This window comes from Phyllostomus discolor, chromosome 7 (genome assembly GCF_004126475.2).
Source record: "Phyllostomus discolor isolate MPI-MPIP mPhyDis1 chromosome 7, mPhyDis1.pri.v3, whole genome shotgun sequence".
Lineage (NCBI taxonomy): Eukaryota > Metazoa > Chordata > Mammalia > Chiroptera > Phyllostomidae > Phyllostomus > Phyllostomus discolor.
The window spans coordinates 64,670,659-64,676,343 of NC_040909.2; positions in this window are offsets into that span (position 1 = coordinate 64,670,659).

A 5,685-nucleotide genomic window follows, 5' to 3' on the forward strand; every position below is an offset into this window, starting at 1 on the left:
GAATGATTCTGCTTATGCTGTGTAATGATGGAAAATGTATGTGCCTGTGAAATATGTACCAAAAAGTACTTTGTGTGTTTGAAAGCAAAAGAGACATTTCCTCCTGGTTTTGAATAATTTTAATGATCTCACAACCCATTCTATTCACTTTTCCTTTCAATTTCCTTTCACATTAATGAGGGGAAGCTTTTAAAAGACTAATTCAACACTGACACAATTAAAAGAAGTAGTTAAACTTCATAAATTGAATATGTAAAAACATATTAACCATTCTGGACTTTTCTTACCAAAGTAATTAGACAGATTTCTTTGAATGTGATGTAGTGTAGGAGTTAAGCCCACATTATATTACACATTCATCTTCATTTAGTTTTATCAGACAAATGACCTTCCTGTAATAATATGTTAAATATTTTCTTAATATATGGTATATTAATTAAAACACTTGATCACTAAGATAGTTTTTTTAAAATACAAGAATAAAATGCTCACTTTTCCCTTAAACTTTGGAAAAAAATTTTTGCAGTAAGCAAAGTGATAGAAGCAAAAGAACATTCAAATGTATATAGAGTTGGCAGTCTACTAAGTGGTCACCATGTTCATACAGTAAAGAATGGTGAAGAACTGTTTGCTTTACAATAAGGTACAAGTAGATATGCTTTCTGGGTTCTGACTATGACTTGAATAGTACTGATCACTAGCATATTCATGGTCTTTAAACACAGTATCTCCTCTGCCTATACTGATGTCAGAATCAGGTCTCTGCTGTGATATGGCAGAGGTTAAATAGAATATAGTGGTAGGTTTGAGTCTTCTTTGAAGTCCATGGGGCTTTGTTTATATTCCTACAAGTAAGCAATTGGTGACATCCTGGATGAAGTAAGGAATTTCAATTACTATGCTCAATATAGGTGTTCTTAACATGTCATCAATATATCCTGTGTATCACTTCTCCTAGAAATTAGGAGGGAGATTCTTAGTTTGACCAACTACAGGATAAAATATTGCAAGTCAAAACTGAGGCATAGAAAGTCACCTTTGGGAATGACAGCATCTTCAATTTAACAGGTTATAATTATTCTTTAAATGCAGAATCTGCAATTCTTTCTTTTTAAAAACCCTCACAAAGAATATGTTTGTTGATTTTGTAACCGGAAAAGACACTGGCATTCAGGCTGCCTGTCACTATTAAATCCAATAAGCAATGACAGCAATTGAATCTTTTATGGGTGCTTTATTCAGATGGCCTGCGATCCAAGAAGATGGAGGGTTCATGCCCTAACAAACCATCTTTCCTTCTCTTTCCTGGCCAGATCTTTTATAAAGGGGTGGGGGAGGACAAACAAGGTTTGGTGAGGGCTTTGAAATTCAGGGAGAATTAGGTGAGCGAAGCTGCAGCATTCCTGTTCTAGGCAGTTAGCTGTTCCCAAGGGTGGGAGGTGGTCACACAAAAGGCCCAGATGCCTCCAACTTGTCCCCAGGCGGTAATCTCTAGCAAATGCCCCAGGAGGTCAGCTGCTTTTCCCAGGAGCCAGGATGGACCTGATCTGTAGTTTCTGAAACAAAAGCTTAACATACACATTACTTGCTAGACTTATAACTTTTTATCTTAAGCTAAAATTTTCCAAGTCTTGAGTCCCTTATCAATTTTAGAGAGGAAGTGAGAGAAAGTAACACTGATGTGAGAGAAACATTGATCTGTTGCCACTTACCCATGTCCTTACCAGATATCAAATCCTGAAATGAGATATATTCCCTGACCAGAAATCAAACCCACAACCCTTTGGCCTACAGAATGATGCTCCAACCAACTTAGCCATCTGGCCAGGGCATAAATACAGAATCTGCAATTCTTAAGAAAATATGCTAGAAATAACTTTTTTAAAATCTATTTTTCATAGCTTCAGAAAACTGCAGTGAAAACATCAAACAAATAGAGATGTCAAATATTTGGTGCCTTTTAAATTGTACCCTGAAAAACCTCCTTGAGAACTGTAATTGTAGATCTCATCCACAAATGGAGGTTCTTCAGTCTGCTGTAGTAGTATACTCTGATGTTCAGTCTTTATTCTTTTGATCTCCATTGCTTCAAAAGGTATTTAGGCTGTACTTCCTCCAGTCTGCACAACCATTCCTGTTCATACTCTATAAACAAGCTTTGTAAAAACATTCTGGCTGTGCAAGGCTTTGCTGTGCAGAAGCACCCTGAAAAAAAACCAAAAAGAGTAAAATCAGCACCCAACTGAATGAAATGCCTTGTATGCCAGTCCTACAGAAGCTAAATTAATTGTAGAAGCAGAAAATGTTAGCAGAGTAATCAAAATACATCAAATATATTAAAATTACATAAAAGAAGCTGAAAGCTGGAATATCCTCAAGAGAGAACAACTACAAATTTGTCCTCAAGACATTTCTGAGACAAAAGGGAACAGATATTTCTTACAAAAACATTTTGTGAAGATTCTGCTTGCCAAGCAAGTTCTGTATATTTTCAGAAATTATGTGTATAAATAGCATGTCAAAAGAGGGCACTATTTAGGGAAAATAATAGGCATTAATTAAAATATGGACAATGGAGAATGAAGGTTCTTAATTTTCTAAAATTAGAGGAAGATGATTCAATAATAAGTAGCTCTGCCGTTATTAGTTTAGGTCATTCCTGTTAATTGTACCTTTATTGCCTTTACAGTCTTTCTAAACATAGTGTGCTTCATGCTTCATATTGTTTTCTAGCTGGTCCTTTGTAGAAACTGCTCTGAAGCTTATCAGGCAAAGAAAAAGTGAGAGAAGGGAAATTCTAATCTTCTGAAGAAGAGCACTTAATAAATGGAATACCAGACTATTTTTGTCTTATATAATGTTGTTCTTTTGAGAGCTCTCTGAAAAGCTCTAGTTTCTGATCATTAGACAATTTGTAAAGTCTTGTGTGAGGGGCACAAATTTTGACCAGTTTAAAACAGATTTGCTCTGGTCTGTACCATGTAAAAACCCATTATCATGGGGTTATTTTAGCTCATCCTGTGACATAGTATGGAAGAACAAACTCTAGCTCATTTTATACTAAATTCATAGAGCTGATAAATCCGATAAGATGTATTATCAAAGTGATCAGTTGAATAATTTTGGAATTAAGGGAAATTACTAAAAATGAAAGTAACAACAAAAATATTAAATATAGAATGGAAATTTATATTCTTGTAAATAGCCCACCTACCTACTCTGAAATCACAATAGAAGGACAACCCATAGAGAGGTGGGTATAGTTGGGGGTCAGCAAGGCTGCAATTTGTTGTGTAACATTGAGTGAATTAATTATTTTCTCTGAGCTGAACCTGAATTTCCTTATCTATAAATGGGTGATAACTAAACCTTGTTTTCCCATGAGGTTTTGAGAGAATCAAAATTAGAATACAAAATACAACTGAAAGGAGTTTGCCAAATAGTTTTTAGAAACCATGTCCATATTAGGTGGTAAAGGTCACCATGGTTAAGCCACATCTCAGTTTTCTCATTTATAAAATGAGAAGGTTGCACTAGATAAACCTTGAAAAATTTTAATGCTAAAAAATAAATTTATTAAAATAGAATTATATGAAAAAATATTTTTCAAAGAAAAATATTACAAATTTTAAAACATGATTTATGTCAAAGAGTATTTCAAATCAGTTAAAAATTAATGGTCCCAGTGGCAGAAATTAGACAACTGCAACTTTATAACAGGAGAGAAGAAAGGAAAAAGATCCATGAATATAGAGAAATGATGAAGAGAATGGGATTGGGGGAGATGAACTATAACAATTACTGTCAGCTATAAATGGGGAGGATCACAGAAGGGAAGGGAGGAAATTACACCTCTGTTGACTTCTGCCAACACAGCCCCCTGCCATTTTATAGAACAAAGGTGAGTAAAAAATGGCTGATAATATTTAAGATATTATGAATTCATTTTGTAGGCAAAATTTAGACAGAGAATAAGGACTCATCTGTCATCATCTCATCTTCTGTCAATGCATGTTGCCCTTGGCAATGGGTCTGCTGTTACTAATATCATTTTTGTTTAGAAGCTTGCTTTCCCCCTTTGGTTTTCAGAGTTTTTGTGATTTAAAAAAACTCATAAAAGAAATATGTCTTAGATTGAATTCTGATGGTGGCTTTGACACTATTGTACTTAATGTTGGTGCCAACCTAATTGTTTGATGTTTATAGCATGGGCGAGCGGGAGGAGCACCTCCTCCTTCTTGGTTGCTGCTATTGTTATAAAATTGGATGTGATTTTTTAGTTAAATCTGGCAGAAAAAAGTGGTAATTATTAGCCTATGACAATTGGGAAGACCCAGTTTTGTGTTCAGCCTTTCAATATGGCAACATTTTCTAAAAACTGTCAGGAAAGGTCATTGTCCTAATCAAATTTCAATTGTCTTTAGTCCTAAAAAAATTTTAGGTACTGCTTCTGAAATATGGAACGCTATCTTATGAAAAGTAGTCATAAAACATCCTGATTCTCCCTGGAATCCTTTTAGCTAATTACCAAATATTCTGAACAATAATCATGTTATTAAATGTTGGACACTGAGTTACCTTTAATAATATACTCTTACAAATTGCCTTTTGAAAACAGTATTCCTGTATGTATTTCACATTTTTTGCTGTTGTGTTTGGATTCTGTGTACAGCAAATGTGTATCTCATTCTTCTACCATCATTTTGCTGTAAAAACAGCGGATCTATTTTAAATTATTCATAAGCTTTAGATAGAAACCTAAGCAAATTAACATGTAGGATAATACAGAGGAAGATGATAATGGACATATAAGTATTTGTAACTAATGTAGCTTCCATTGGGGCAATCATAAAATTAATTTCATACCTTGCACGGTAATTTCAATAAGAACAATTTCTTAGTTCGTGGTCAAACTTGTTTCCAACACTGATGGAGATGAGCACTAGAGAAAGTATTGAATTTTCTTTCTAATTAGTTTTTTCTTATGAAATGGTTTCTTAATAATTTCTTTCATGTCCAGTACATAAAGGTATCTATTCCTTTTAAACTGTATGCAAATTTAATTTATATGCCAATGATGTTTAATGCATTGTCTTGTCTGCATCTCATTACTGTCATTAATAAGCACTGAAGTACATCTAGTTACAAGGTTAATTGGGACAAATCTGGACTCCTTCCTACTGTAAATATGCTATATATAGCAGAGTATTACTCACAAATGGGTAGTAAAAGTTATGGTATTTTTACCATATATTCTCCTTCAGTTGTCATCCAGATCAATCTAAATACAATATGAAGTGATTTTTCTGCATGTATTGAACAGATCTTGATCAGTTTTTTTTCAACCAGCCACATAATCTTATGCTTGATTTAAATGGAATTATTACTCATCTGCGTGGTATATAGCATAGCATTCTTCACTCCCAAACCCCCTCTTCCTCATTTTAAACTGTCTAAAGATATATATATATATATATATATAGACTGTCCAGAAAGTATACAGTCATGCCCATATTAGTGGTGAAAGTATACAAAAATAGAGGAGATATACAAATTGACGGAGATACAAGACACAGAAAACATTGTGCATAGGACAATGATACTAAAACCAGAAAAGACACTGGTGTTTGGGCTGCCTGTCACTACCAAACCCCATAAACAATGACAGCTATTGAACTTTTATGG